The sequence below is a fragment of the Ornithodoros turicata genome, chromosome 7 (genome assembly GCF_037126465.1).
Source record: "Ornithodoros turicata isolate Travis chromosome 7, ASM3712646v1, whole genome shotgun sequence".
Taxonomy (NCBI): domain Eukaryota; kingdom Metazoa; phylum Arthropoda; class Arachnida; order Ixodida; family Argasidae; genus Ornithodoros; species Ornithodoros turicata.
Genome location: NC_088207.1, coordinates 35,454,705 through 35,470,786, shown reverse-complemented (window position 1 = coordinate 35,470,786; position 16,082 = coordinate 35,454,705). Strand labels below are relative to the sequence as shown.

The 16,082-nt window shown below is 44.5% G+C and overlaps 1 protein-coding gene across 1 annotated transcript in view; it reads right to left on the bottom strand.

Moving 5' to 3' along the window:
- LOC135400931 (uncharacterized) overlaps nucleotides 1-14,220 on the bottom strand; it is a 217,024-nt gene extending 202,804 nt beyond the window's left edge. Inside the window, exon 1 of the mRNA XM_064632951.1 lies at nucleotides 13,921-14,220. The gene's annotated coding sequence lies outside the window, so the exon portion shown is untranslated. The remainder of the gene's footprint in view (nucleotides 1-13,920) is intronic.
- Nucleotides 14,221-16,082: the final 1,862 nt, after the last annotated feature.

The following is a 16,082-nucleotide window of genomic DNA, read 5'->3' as shown; positions in this document are numbered from 1 at the left end:
AGAAATATGGCCGGCAAAGAAAGGGTGTACAGTAAAAAAGTATCGGTATCGGTAACGATACGGATGTCGCGTTACCATAAATTTGGAACCGAAATACTTTTCCGATACCGATTTTAAAAACGTATCGCGATGCACGCTCCGATACCGAAACAGGTATCGATTACTGTAACCGCGTTACTTGTAACGGCGTTATGTACAACACTGGCACACACAATAGCTCCGCTATATAGGCGGCACATTGCTCACAGAAATTCATTTGTACCGATGAGGTTATACAAAGGTAATTCAGGGGAGAAATATGAACACTACACGTGCTTCTGATAGTCACTTAGATATGGTAGAACCTGAACAGAAAAAATAAATACCTATTACAAGAACTCTTGTCCATGAAATAACAGTAAAGACGTTTGAACAACGAAGTAAAAACATTTAATTACAGGAACCGAAAAATAAATGTCCATAGAAGCCTTTGAACAATGGGGTAACGAAAAATTTGCACACGCTCAAGGAAAGTGTGGAGATTTTCAGCGGCAGGTGTTAGCGACGTTCCCTGACGCTGACGAAACATTTTGCATTGCCGCAAGATGTCGCAACACGTTCCGCGACGATCTGCCTTTTTTTTTTGTACAATATTTGTGATATGTTTGCAGAAAAATTATTAATTGCTGGAAGGGAACTTCGAGACAAGGAAGAGACGTACACAGGACAACGACGCCTCTTCGTACGTCTTTTACTTGTCTCGGACTTCCTTTCAGTCATGTACAGCTTGCGACATACTTGTCTGGAATCGACAGCATGCGGCTTATCCGGCCTGGAATCTCCAGGCGCTGCAAGATTCCTTGTTTCGACTAATAAACACGTATATGGTTAACACACCGTACGTGTGTATTAGTCGGAAGTAACATTCTTGCAACACCTGTAGATTGCAGACAGGATAAACCGCAAGCTGTCGATTCCAGACAAGTATGTCGCAAGCTGTACATCCAGCTAACCTGCATATCACCTCTCCTTCCAGGTTATTAGCGCTGATCCCTTAACGCTCTAGTGACCTCCGCCGTGCATGAGGCCATGATCGAGGAGCCGGATCTGCATAACGGCATTCACGGAGAGATCAGTCATTCACTCACCAAGGCGACCTCCGGCAAATCTGTCGGCATGGGCGGATAGACATAGCCTCGGTACGGTGCGAGTGCCGGAACCTTGCCGGCACGCAGTGAACGTAGACACGTCGAGCAAACTCGACATGTGGTCAGGTCGGCGTCGGGTAGGAGCTCTCTAATACCCACTTCCCACTTGGTGACGCCGGATGCGAAGTCACGGCGCGAATGGTGACTTCGAGGGACGTCGGCAGAGAGCACGTGTTTCGTTTTCTCACTACGGAGAGCTTGCCGCTAGGTCTCGCGGTTGACGAGACTCTTCGGTAATATTCCCTTGGTCTGCTGTCATTTTAATGTGTTCTGTGGTTCCCGCATGTAGTTCCCCTCATTTAGACAGTTCTGCAGCTCCTCATGTTCGACTTTTAATTATAGTAATGGTACCAGCGTCAGGGAATCAAGGTAGTCCGAAAAACCCGCTTTTGGGTCGTTCGTATCCCTGTGATGTCACACTGCTCACACTTACTTATAGCTGCACCTGGCTCAGTAGGGAGGTTTAGCAGGATAGGAAGGACTAGGAGAGACTGAGCAGATTTGAAGGTCTTTACGATAACGGTTCCGAAAATATGGTACGCGAAGCACCTGATTCCTTTGGAGTGGCTCGCATCATATGCTGCTGATCTTGGACTTGAAAGCTTCCTTTCTGTTCTTGGTTTGTTTCCCTGGAACGCTTCCGATGTGTTAAAACTTCCTAATGCGTGCTTCCTTTTGATTCCCCTGCCAAGCACGCAGCTGCCGCCCTCTCGCGCCGCTTTCCCTTTCACCGCCCGTGTGCGAACATGTCGCTCTCTGTTTTCCTCCTCTCTGGCGTGGAGAGGCGAGAGGGTTTTTGTTCGACAGACAGGGCGATCTCCTGAAACCTTCCCGTTAACAGCTGCTGCTGTAAAACATCCTGTGAAATTCACAAATCACAATCGACTCATTTTATTGACCCGACGCTCCGGGCAAAATAAGACAACCTAGGAAGATGGACCGTACCAGTTAGTTCCTGCAATGCATAACCACAGTCGCTTCGCGGCGCTAACACGAAATAGTTCCTCCAATGGAAGCAAGGTGGTGGTGCTGATGATGGAACTGCTCGCCATAGTCGGCCACGCTGAGGCGGGCAACATCACGACTATCGTAGGGGGGACCGTGCGTCCTGGGCCGACTTCACTGGGAACTGTGCCGACATTTGTCTTTGCGCCCGGATTCGAACCCGCGTCACCTCGTAGTCTCAGCGTGGAATGACGTAACCACTAGGCCACGGAGCTGGTGCAATGGAAGCAAGCAAGGCGAACTTCGTGATCCCCAAGCGCAATCTTGATCAGCCCATTCTCTGCATGCCGTGCACTGGTCCTTTGCCAATATGACCCTGCCAAATTGGTATCATGCATCCCCAACAACACCGAATATCCTCTGGATGTACGAATAATCTCCTAACGAATTCGTACGTACGATGGATATCCCTCAGATATCCATCGGACGTGCGAATCCGTTAGGACATTGTTCGTACGTCCAGAGGATATTCATTGGTGTTGTTGGGGATGTGGCTCACTTTTCTGTGCGCTTCGATTTTGCTTCATCGCCATATATGTCATTTCATTCATTCTGTTTGTTGCTCAGATGTTTGAAAAATCATACGATAATGAACGAAAAAGAAATACCTCAGAAACAAGGACAAAGCTAACTTAATTGATGGCATTATGCCTTTCTAAATGAAACATTGTCCCGTTATACCCCGTGCATGCCTTTACCAAAGCAAATGTTTCTCCTCAAAACTAGCAAAGACCAGCCGGGCCCCTATCTTGAACTATCGCGTAGCAAGCGTTATCGTTATAAGTTTGCGTGTTTGTAAGTGTGTGTGTGTGTGTCTTATAATATATATATATTTCAAATAAACGTTACGATTGGGCCTCACGCGAGAGCTCGTAGCGAATCACGGGCGAAGTGATGCATTTAACGCGGGTTACGGGATAACGACAAGTTGAATATCGGGGCCCTGAGAGACTATATTTTGTACAAATCTAGCTAGATACATCAATAAATACAAAGCGAGCTTACTCTACATAGTAGCCTTTTTAATCACCACTCCACTCATAAAAGAAAAAGAAAAGAACCACAGAAATTTGCATCCTTTTCGCAAGTCTTCACCCTCCAGGCATGCACCAATCACGTCAATTCTCGTGTAAAATAAAGCAGACACCATCTCATCGGGCAATGCGTTTCAGAGAGAGCGTCAAGCAAAAATTTAAAAAAAAAATGTGTTTTGGCCCGCGTCCCATTTTGCCCCCCCTCTCCCCCGTCACCCTACGTTAATTTTTCGTGGTTACCATGGTACATGAATGACCAAGTATTCATACCTCCAAGCTGATGTCGTAGACAGCGTTGTCCTTACTTTACAACGTGCATGAAATTTCCTTTCAATATTGCGTATAGCAGCCGTCAGTATCACATTGCACTTTGTCCACGTGTTTCACTAACTTACTTTCCTTTTTGACAGCTGAATATATTAATTCATTATGTTCTTTTCAACTTTATCGAATCCGTAAGACATTTTGCACATAATGGAACGCTAGGAAATGACAGAATTGCATCGTCTGCTCGGGAGCGGCCGGGATATGAAACGGTGAACTAGCACTGCAGCACGAGGACCGACAGGGATAAGGAAAACATTGTGCTAGACTTCCAACAAAAGGTTTATTGACATGACAAATAGGCTCATGTAATGACAAAAGCCTGCTTGTCAGGTCTATAAATATTGTGTTCAAAAGCCTGTTTGTCATGTCAATAAATCTTTTGTTGGAAGCCTAGCACAGTGTTTGTCCTTTTCTCTGTCGGTCCTCGCGCTGCAGTGCAAGTTCGCCATGTTTGACTCGTACCAATTTGCCCGGTTCACTGCCCTTATATGAAACGGTGACAGCGGGTGGCGCTGACACGCAAGTTCTGGAGTAGTAACCTGTGGTAATCTGTAGTAATCTGCCAAACTTCTGCCATCTTGTCCTTCATGGATACGCGACAGAGAGGAGTTGAGAGATTGGCATTGGGAGTACACGGGAATAGATCCATTGAAGTGGTAATGGGGGATATGGGATGGTCTTTATTTGAAGGGAGAAAAGTGAAGAACAAGATTAGATATGAAGCGCGCCTGAGGAATTTAATCGAAAAGATGTGGGCCAGGAAAAGGAATATCATTACGTGCCTAAATAACACACACAAAATGGCGCAAAAGCACTAGGCGTCTATATGCTAAGTATCTAACCTGGGATGAGGGAATCGAGAAGAAAAGCAGAAAGACAAGGGTGAGAGAATCGGAAACTAGACAATGAAACAGTCACTCGGAATGTACAGCTAACATAAAAAGGAAATACGATCGGAGGGAACTTTCGACTATTCTAGAGGAGCGCGTTGCTGTTTGAGGCAAGGACGGGGACGCTAAGAACAAAAATCCATGTAGCTAAATATACGGAAATCATGGACAGAAGACGCAGTATATGTGGCAAGAAGGAGGCGCCGCGGAACATATGTCACATTGAAATGTGGGGGTATTCCGCCGGCGCAAGGGGACGCGGCCACACAGGAACAGAGCTGTACACATTACTACAAAAAAAAAAGGAACTAAATACGTTACCCGTTACTCAGAAACAAAAGGAACCCGTTCTCGTTATTTGGAAGTAACGACTTACTCCTATGCGTTACATGAAGTCACTGGAGATCCAGTGACTTTAACGTTACATTTGCACACGTGTCTGATTGAGAGACTTGATTGAAAAGGATTGACTGAGACAATATCTGGCTGTCTCATGTACACTGTTGACCCGCGTTTGCATGAAATAAGCCCCAGGCTCAATGTACACCCGAAGAACAGGGTTGAAGGCGGTGATCCGTAGGAGGCATTTTCAGGAAAAGGACCGCGTTTATGCACAAGAAGGCCTTCACATGGTGATTGGCGTGAGTTCCCGAATAGGCAACAGAGAGACAAAGCACTAAACGCCCTGAGCGCAGTGAATACTTGAAAGGAGGAACACAATGGAAACATTGGGTGTTCTGAAACACTGTGGACACTACAGCAATGACAAAGGCGTTGCCCTCTGGTATCCTTTCCATTCCGTTTCAAAGCGTCGAGTTTTGTGTAGCTTAATAACGTGTCCTGGAGTAGCCAGTCCCGAGTGGCTCGAGACTAACATCTCCATTTTTTTTTCTTTTAAAAATCAATCAATCGGGTATCCTTTTCTCTTCGCTGTGGATTTTTCCGCGTGCTTCAGCCTCGTGGAATGTCGTCTTGTGCGCAGGAAAAACCACAGCTGTCGGTAGTGGGTGGTGACAGTCAGCAAAAAGAAAAAGAATAGTAACGTAATAGTAAAAAAGGAACAAGTAACTTGCAGTAACGCGTTTCGTCTGTACGACTGTCTTAACTTCTCTCTTTCTTTTTGCCCCCTTTTATTTTCCTTTTTTTTTTTTTTCTAGGGTGAAACTTGCCGCCTTGGCTGAGCAGGCAGACCTCACTCTATTTTTTTTTATTGAACGTCATTCCTCCAAATGTTTTTCTTTTTTACAGTAACATTTTTTACAGTTACACATATTTTTACAGTAACATTTTTTTTACAGTTACACATATTTTTACAGTTACATTTTTTAAGTAACTAAGTCGTTACTTGGTTACCAAAAGCAGGAACGCGTTACCGAAGTACGCGTTCCTTGTAACGCGTTACGTACATCCCTGCATGGGAACCACTGGACTTTCGAAAAGACATAGACGAGGTAAATTTTTTCGCAACAAAAAACACGATGGAGCGCCTGATGGCGGTGGTGGGCGGGGGGGGGGGGGATTTATTGGCAGAGAAAAGAAAAAGGAAAGATAAAAAGTGGGCTAGGAATGGCACAGAGGCGTTGGTACATGGTTATTCAAACTGTAGTAGTTCAATCATTGGCTAGGTGGCGCAAGCTGTCGCCCGTTCCGAAAGGTAAAGCCGCAAGATCATCCATGACCACCATCCACCCATGGAGCGCCACCTGGCGCAGCGCAAAAAACTGTTTGTCAATTTGACTGTGCAGTCTTCAAAGTCCATAAAGAGGTCCGCTAATTAGATCTCTACGCCAACTATTCCTCGCCTTTCACACACACACACACACAGACAGAGCGCTACTGCGAACAATTTAGTCATCAGAAAACAACTGTGGTTAAATAGACAGGTAGCTTATCCCCCATTCAGCCAATGAAATAGAAGCTGTGCTCACGCACTGGTCCCGACCTTGCCCGATTACAAAGGCTCCCCAAATCCCCCCCACCTGTATCCAGCCCTATTCACCGTTTTGTCGAACTCCCACTGACATTCACAGCCCCGCACGAATAAGGCTAAGTGGCCTAATTGTTGACAGTAGCGATCTGTGTGTGTCGCCTGTATTTCGTCCTTGTTCAGATTTTAGCTTTTAGTCACGAATGAGGCTTGTGTACATGACGTCACGCGCAGCATTTGAGCCCCTTGGATCGACGTGACATGGGAAAACCTGGGGATGCGCCATCTTACCAGAGTTCGAGGTAACTCGTTGCAAGTAACTCGTTACTGTAACTAAGTTCCTTGTTTCGGTAACTTGTAACTTAACTCGGTACTTTTGCGCCGTGGTAACTTTCAGAGGAACTCGTTTCTTTTTCAGGTAACTTTGCCAAAGTAACTTAAGTTAGGTTCCAAGTTACTTTTAACTCATTTTCCGCTCACGTCCACATATTTTCTTGCTTTCTCTCCGGTTGCTTCATGGCATTTTTTTACATAAAATGTGATATTCAAACAATGACAGTATTCTATTCAGGAAGTAAGAACCGCTGCCATTGAAATGAAGCTGAACCATTGTGCGCCCACAGCGAGTAAGATGCAAAGCGTTCGAGTAGACCTCTACCAGAGGAGCGTCATCATGACATTGGTAGACAGACTGAAACCGAAACAAATCGGAAGGAAAGGGCAGGGTTCCACGAACGGGCACTTGTTTGCTGCCTTCCATTGAAAGAAAAGCAGGACCGAGGGTCGCGTCCCCCGTCGTCATCCCCTCAAGACCGTGGCTTTTGGGTGCGACCTTGTTCACATCTAGCTTCGAGCGTAGTTCAATTCTACCAAATTTGTGGCGCTGTCGAACACTATGACGTCATTTGTGTACAAACAGGGAGAGGTCTATTCTTGGACATAAACGAAAACTATCTAAGTATGTTGCACTCCTCCGCAGGCAACTCAAGGTCTAACTCAAGTGCTCACGCGCGCTGCACCTGCGTAATGCTATTTTGTGTCCGAAGTAACTTGGAAGTAACTCGTTCTTTCTTTTAAGTAACTCAGTAACTGCGAGTTACATTTCAGGCTGAAGAACTTCGTTATTAACTTAGTTATATTTTTCACACCGTAACTTAACTTGTAACGGGTTCTTTTTGGCGGGTAACTTCTCAATCTATGCATCTTACTGCGTGTCGAATGAGGCAAGAACGTGTGTTTTTACAATTTCCTCTCTGCGCATGCATACATACCTAACTAGTAATGTTACTTTTTCTGATAATTTGTAATGTAATGCATTACTTTTGACATTATGTAATGGCCACTAACTACTTCTACAGTAGTTTAACTATAACTACTAACTACTTTGCGATTGAGTAGTTTAACTAGTAGTTCAACTACTTTTCAGGGGAGTAGTTAAAACTACTTCTTTAACTACTGCAATGTAGTTTAACTACATCTATAACTACTTAACGTTGTCCATCAACACCAATCCCTTGTAGTGTTCTTGGACACCTAAATATGAATCACAAGCAATGATAAACTTTGGCTCAAGCCATTGCTACGATCGTCAAACACAAAGCTTGCGGCGAAATTCTTTTTGTGCCTACGCGATAAACTAAATTGCAGAATTATTTCACAGCAAATGAGGCTTCACTAGACAAGCATTATTTATTTATTTATTCACATACCCCAAAGGCCATACCCTGGGGGACACCAGTTGATACGTGACAAAAGGACGAGGAATGGTTGTTCACGAAAGTGGACTGGAGGCGGTCAGTTAAGAACATATTAATCCAGGAGAGAACATGTGCATCAAGGCCTAGTTGTGAGAGTTTAACCATTAATCTAGCGTGCGGTACAGAATCAAAGGCTTTAGCAAAGTCCAGGAACACGGCATCTGTTTGAGTAGAACTGTCCATATTTGAGTGGAGGTCGTGGATAAAACCAGCTATATAGTTGTGAGAAATTTTTACGGAAGCCATGCTGGCAGGGGGAAAAGTAAGCATTTGACTCTAGGAAGTTGATTACCTGCGAATATATAATGTGTTCCATGATTTTGCAGGGGACGCGGGTAATGGAGATTGGTCTATAGTTCAACGGTGAATGAGTGACACCACTTTATGCACTGGTATTATCATTCCCCGACGCCAGTCTTCTGCAGAACTGAACTATTAAGTAGGAAGGGAGTTGCCTCAGGAGAGAAGCCGCCGATATTTCGAACAGAGACTGTTCTTTTTCTGGGCACCGTCCTCATCATTGGCATGGTATATAAAGGGTTAGGTGTGACGTGTTCAAAGGTTCATTGGAATTGTCCCTTTAAATCATGCCAATGATGAGGACGGTGCCCAGAAGAAGAACAGTCTCTGTTCGAAATATCGGCGGCTTCTGTCCTGAGGCAACTCCCTTCCTATATCTCTACCGGTTCGCTGGATTTCTACCCATCTATGAACTAGTAAGTGATTGTTGGAATATTGCAGCAAGAAATCTGCTCGAGTGAGCCTTTGTGTTTTTAAGAATTTTGCTGTTTATTCCATCGAAACCAGCAGAGGAGGAAAACTTGATGGAAGAGATAATCTTTTCAATGCCAGCAGGAGATATCGCTATCGGTGACATGCTATTGAAGATGGATGTGGGAGGCGCGGCAGGGGGAGTTGTGTCTTCGTTGGTGAACACGCTTGCAAATGCGTTATTGAAGATAAGAGAACATTGGTTATCTCTAACAAAATTACCACCACGATCTTTCAGTTGGATGTTTACCGATGGAGATTTTGGGTTAATAACTTTGTAGAATGCTTTGGGGCTGTGCTTCAAGAGGTTAACGAGGCCCTCGCTATAGAACCTGCGTTTTGAAGAAGTCACCAATGAGATGTATTTCCGGGCGCACTCTTGATATTAGCAGTGATGATGCAGACTTACAGCGCTTAGCAAGCCTGTACAGACGTTTCTTTTTACGGGCGAGCAGTTTGATTTCATGATTGTACCATGGAGCATGACAATGTGTCTTCATGATAATGGAGGGTATATAGGCCTCAATAAGTGCATTAATCTTAGATTTGTATAAATACCAGTTTTCCTCAACTGTCCGTACTTCAAAATTAGCGAGAAAGTTAGCCAAGTAATTGGATAATTCAGAATTTATTTGGTCGTAGTTACCCTTATCGATCTTATGCGTTTGTACGAGGAACGACGGGGCACGCTGGGGACAGGTATTGTAAAGTGTAGTACTTTGTGATCACTCAAGGCGCATGGAGAAAATACAGAACCTACTATATCTGGGTCGTTAGTGAGGATTAGGTCTAGGATGTTTGATGAGGTGGGAGTTACACGGGTGGGTTCATGAACCACCTGATGAAGGTCAAACGCATGACACAAACCAATGAAATAACGTTCTTCACTGCCGGAGGCTGAGGTGGATCTCCAACTAATTGAGGGGTAGTTGAAATCACCAAGAAGAATAACCTTTAAATTTGGGAATTTGTGAAATATATGATGTAGTGATTTGTGTAATTCTTTGATGAATGCATTGCTTGAGGGAGGTCGATAGCATGCACCAACTACTAATCTACACGTGACGCAGTCAATCAATACCCACGTTACTTCGATAGGAAGTGTACAATGAACAGCATATGATTTAAAACAGTTTTTAACGGCGAGTCAAACACCACCTTCTCGTCTATTTACGCGATCACAGCGATAGAAGGTAAAGCCAGGACACTCTGGTAACAGCTCACTGTCTCTTATATCTGGCGATAACCAAGTTTCAGTAAGTGCAACAGGGTCACATTCACAGGATTGCAACAAACTACACAAATCCTTACGCTTTGGAATCAGACTGCGGACGTTACAAAAAAACAACAGATAAAGCATGTGCGGTAGTACAGTGGTGGGAAACAGAACAGATCAGCTATGGTGTACGTTCAACAACCTGCTTTAAACATTGTTTTAAAGCAACCTGTTTTAAAGCATTAAAAGTGAAGATTTAGTACACATGCACGACACAATTGCTCTGCACCTCCGTTCTCATCAAACAAGTAGCTCAAGGTAAAAGTCGGAAGCACAATCGTGCCGTAAAGGTTACGGCAAAATCGGAAGTAGTTGGCGCCTTCAGTAACCTAACTACTGTAGTTAACTACTTAAAATAGTAGTTTAACTAGTAGTTGCCACTACATTTCTGCAAGTAGTTGATAACTACTTTTTAACTACAATCAGGTAGTTTAACTAGTAGTTTAACTACATGTAGTTAACTACTGGCCATCACTGGTAATTTGTAATGTAATTGAATTACATTTGGGCAGTAATTTTAATGACATTACTCATTACTTTTCACAAAAGAATCGAGTCTGTGTTCTGTGTTGGCACTTGGCAGAAAGAGAGTTGGCAACTGGCGAGTTTAAAGAATTCCAACGCCAACAATGAACTTCCATATCCTCAACATCATTCCGATTAAGCTCGCAGTAATGACTTTGTAATGTCATTACTTTTTCGTGGTAATGGTAATGTAATTTAATTAAATTTCAATTGGAGTAATGAGTAATGGAATTTAATTAAATTCTAGCTGTAGCAATTTACCCAGGTCCGCATCAACTCACCGCATGCCCCCTGCTCTGACTCTGGTGTGGCAATATGTTTTCCAATGTCACGTGACCACACATGACGTCACTGCAGTGACGTCATGTGTGGTCGAAATGGCAGTTCTGAACAACTATCTTTCACACAGGTTCGCGATCTCCACTGGGAGCAGTTCACGGAATAGCTGCGTGGATGTAGAGGTGTGCGCGGATGCCGTTTTTGTCGGTGGCGGCGTTGGGCCCATTTTGAGCCGGTGGTGTGAGCCGACTACGTGACGCCGGCGTCATCGCCGGAGGCGTCGTTCTCACCACACCTATGCCACGCCCTACCTTTACGAATGACGTCTTACAGCGGTAGCTGTTAAGGGGAAGGTTTTGGGAAATGGCTGTGGCTGTATCATAAAACCCTCCGTTTCGGTTTCGGTGATGCAAAAAACAAGTTAAAATAATATGAAGCTAGTAAAAACTGTTTTGACATACTCAGAGATGCATGGGTACGTTGTCCCGGAAAGTGTCCCGATTTTTCGGAGTTTCCTGTCTTGCTTCTGTCCCGATTTTAGTAATATTTTTGTCCCGCTAATCCCAGGTCTATGCATCACCACTCACTTAACAGATCACAAGGCAGTACTCGTCACTCTAAGGTATAGGTGTGCACATATCAGAAATAAAAGTGTCAACATCCAAACACAAGAGCTACCGCTCAAGTTCGCCTTACGCAATCGCAACGGTCCTGTATTTTTTAAGTGACGTACCTGTTGACATCACCAGGGTGTTAGTTGCAATTTGCTTCCTTGGTAGGAATGCGCTCGAAACTACCCATTTGTGAAAAAAGGAAAGTCACAAATCAAAAATTCGAAGCTGGGAGGAAACAAGAGCAAACAATACATCTTGTTCGTATGCTCCCCTTTTGTTCTCAGTCTCGTTTTCATTTATTTTTATTTTCTAGGAATCTTATTCATTAGTGGTCTCCATACGCGGGCAAGAAAAGCAATATAGCGCACGGGACAGTAGTCGCTAAAATTCGCATAAATATGTTCCACCCAGAACACATGCGAACCGTTTGTTCACTTGAACCACGTACCTGCTAGCAATGCACTCGATGTTTGGAAACGATAGCGTAAACAAACGTCGCCAGCCTGGTTCATCAAGAAAATCTACTATTAGTTGGTTTTAATGCATCGTACGCTATCGCCTTTGCGTACGTAAGGGATAGCGTTGATGGCTCTCTTTCTGTTATGGGAGTGCGCAGAACCATCACCGCTATCCCTTACGCACGCAAAGGCGATAGCGTACGTACTAAAACTAGCTAACAGAGAGTTTGAATGCATCGCACGCTGTCGCCTTTGCGTACGTAAACTTACGACTCAAAGACTGAAGGCATGAAAGACTGGTAATGATGCACATACTTTTTCCTTTTGCAGTCAACGTGTGACATAGGAATCTGTATTGTTTCGGTACGGATTTGTAGGATCTGTATGGATTGTTCACTGTACAAGAGTAGTACAGTGATTGCTCAGTGTACATACTATTTCACGGCTGTCATGTAAAGTACACAAGCAATCTGATATCGGCCTGGGTCAACAGTTCAGGTGTCTACCAGCGCTGTCTCTGGTTATGGTATTTCGCGCGTTTGGTCAGTGTATATACGTCTGGCGCTGTATTTCGAACAGACGAGAGCGTCGCAGCAGAACCATGAACGATGCCTGAACGGACTTTCCTATTTAGCGAGCGATCTGCCTGCAAAGGGCAGCCCGCTTCCTCCTCCTCGTCCGTTGACTTCATATCAGTGCACAAGTACCAGGGATGGGCATAAATACATTTTTTGAGTATTTAAATATAAATACAAAATACTTTGTTGACAGGGGTATTTAAATACTCTTCATAAATAGTTTTCAACATGAGTATTTAAATACAAAATATAAATACTCTATTTAAATACCGTAACTACTACCATAAATACTGTGAGGAAGATGTCATCTGGAATTATAGAAATAATTATGATCATAAGGACAAATCAGCAAGAAAGAATAGCATTTATTTGTTAGATTATCATGGCGATTTTAATATTAGAAATTTCTCGAAGACTGCTTCTTTTAGGCATCTTCTGTTCGGCCGTACAATCAGATTCGCAAAGGAAAACAGCATCTCCACAGGTGCCGATGAACAAATGCTTGTATTAAATTTGACGAAGATGCTTCCTAGAACAATGTAATCGGGTAGTCACGACCGCTGTCCGCAACAACAGTGAAAAACTCGCCATCTAAAATGGTTTGTCGCATGCGCATGCTAGCGCAAACCCGGCATAATTGCGCCCCAAACACGCCCTTCTTCCCGAAATGTCAAATGCGGGCAACTTTAAGATATGAGTCAGTATATTCTGTATTTAAGAGTATTTATAAAGTATCTACAAGAATAAATACCCGAAAATTGGTATTTAAATATAATTATAAATACATTTTTCAAGTCTGTATTTAAATACAAAATATAAATACATGTATTTATATTTTAAATAGTATTTTAATTACAATGTATTTAAATACTGCCCATCCCTGAAAAGTACTTATCTTTACGGCTGGCAGGATGCAACGCCATGAGCGCATTGCCGCCGAAGTATTTCGTATTCGTCGTATAGTATTGCCGCTGTATTTCGAAGAATGGCCTGCATAATATGAATTCTCAGCGGTAAAGTAGGGCAAGAGAGACGTACCTACAGCTAAGTCCACACCCATTCATTCATGCCGGTGGCCGATTTACATGACAGATACTTAACGGGTTCCTCTACGATGCTGATGGTGCCCACAACCTCCAACATGACATGACACCCTGCGGGATATTCACTTAGCGTGACACTGAATGCATATTTTTACCAAACGCGTAAGGAACTTGATTTCCTGTCCGATATGTGATCCTATAACTAGAGAAGGAAAAGAAGCAGCAAGAAAGGAAGTAGGGAATACTTACGCAGTACTCCACATAAATTTCCCCTTCTTGCAGCTCCACTGACTACGACAGTATCCAAGATACGAATGTCGTAAGAGTCGTATCACGAAGGAAACACACGAGCCGGAGCTCTGTCCCACAGAGCGGAGACACGTAAGGGGCGACACGAGTACCGGTCCGGGAAATGCACGCCAAAGTTTGTCGAAGACAGAGCAGCGTCCGACCATCCACAGCGCAACGGTACTACTGCACGAGGCGCAGCAGGTGACTTACTCTCAACCGCCGACGACCAAGAGCTATCGATCGCGGCACACGCTTCGTCAGGGTGTACAGCGCCACCGGTAGAATTACACGCACTTTTGAAGATTCGATAAAGGGTGCGCACATATCAAAGGCTGGCACGGGACACGGTTCCCTATGACGTGTCGCTGTAAGGTACCAACCATGTTCGAAAGCAAGAACTTTATTTGGAGTGATGCAGATATGCGATAAAATGAATTAGATATAAGGAATGATAAGAAAACCAGTGAAGTGATGAGGCAATGACACTCCGTCCAGAACGAAGGTTTCGCAGGTTTAGATGTTATCAGGATGATTACAGGGAGGTATGCAGACTATACGAAACCACCTGTAGCTCGCAAACACCTTCAGCCCTTTGGTCGCCAAAATTGGACTGTTTCTCTCCCGCACCTCGTGCACCAAACGGAAAACTATGGGAAGTTTTTGCGTCTTTAATAGGGAGTTTTATTTCGCATCCATTCCCTCCGACCGAATTGACCGACTCGAGCGCCGCGCATTCGCTGTACGAATCAGTGAGCGAGTCGTAGGAAGCGCGATTTCGTACGAACTCGTACGAATTCGTACCCACTCGCTCTGAGTCGGTCGTTGTATTCGGCGAGGACGACCGATTTACGTCGCGAAGCAAGATGGCGGCTGTTTCGAGTGGCGGAGTTGCAGTGAGACTGCCAGACGTATACTGCTACCGACGGTATACAGGGTGTTTGCTTTAACGTACGTCCAGAAGTTATATTTAAAGCGAGCAATAAAAGAAAAGCAAGTGGTACTTATCTGCTACTTGAGTAAGAAACAGGTATAGCTTCAGTAGTAGCACCGGTTTTTTAGTCAAGTAGCTGAAAAGTAGCGTTCGTTTCTCTTTTCGCTCGCTTTAAATAAAATTTATGGACACGTTAGTGCAAACACCCTGTATATCATCTGCGGTAAGTTGTTGGATGCAACGACGTTTGTGTGTATATGCAAGGCGCATAAGCTATGCAAAGTGCTCATCTTTGTGTCGTTCCCTGTTTTGTCTAACTATCACGAAAGGCTCGCACAGGGGTGATTAACCCTCTTCAAGGCGAAACTGCCTCCTATACATCCTGATTCATCAACGTGAGATCGAGTCTCCCAACTGTGCCAACGGTGACAACACAGTTACCGACGTAGTTCGCCTCAGGTACAGCCTTCCACAAAAGGGAAAGTGCACTGCGATATGTGATATTTACTGCAAGAACACATGCGAATGATACACCACGATCCAATTGCTGCTCAAATCCATCTGGAATGCGTTTGGGGGTGAACGATTCTTCCGGTTTAGTCAAACTCTCTGCAGTTCGCCTCCCCTGAGCTTTTCGAATCGGCAGAATCGGTCGCTTGTTTCGGACACAAACGACTCGGTACCCTATGTAAATTCCTCTAGTCGATTTAACCGTCATCTGTAGCTCAGTGGGTAACGTGCTGGCTTGCTGAGCTCAAGATCGTGGGTTCGATCCCGGCCGAGGGCGGTAGCAATGTGGGGAGGTAAACATTGCTTCCAGCGCCATGTGTCGGAGATTTCCGGCGCTTGTTAAAAGATCCCCAGGTGGTACAAATTATCCGCAGTCCTACCCTGCGGCACGGGCAACATGTCGCCAGACTGGACAGACAAAACCTTACGTGTAACATCACGGTACCATTATTATTAGTCGATTTATACCCTAGTCAGACAGCATTTCAAATGTCACTTGCGAGAAATGGCCTTCGGCCTCTCAAATGACCTTTGTTCGGGGGCGCCTGCCAGACAGGCGGGAAAGGAGTGCTCCTCAACTGACTGCCCTCACCGGCTCCCTTTTTCGGTTTCGTTTTCCCTGTCTGCTGTGGAAATTTGAAGTTGGTCTGTGCGCCACAAATCAAGATGCAGAAGTCAT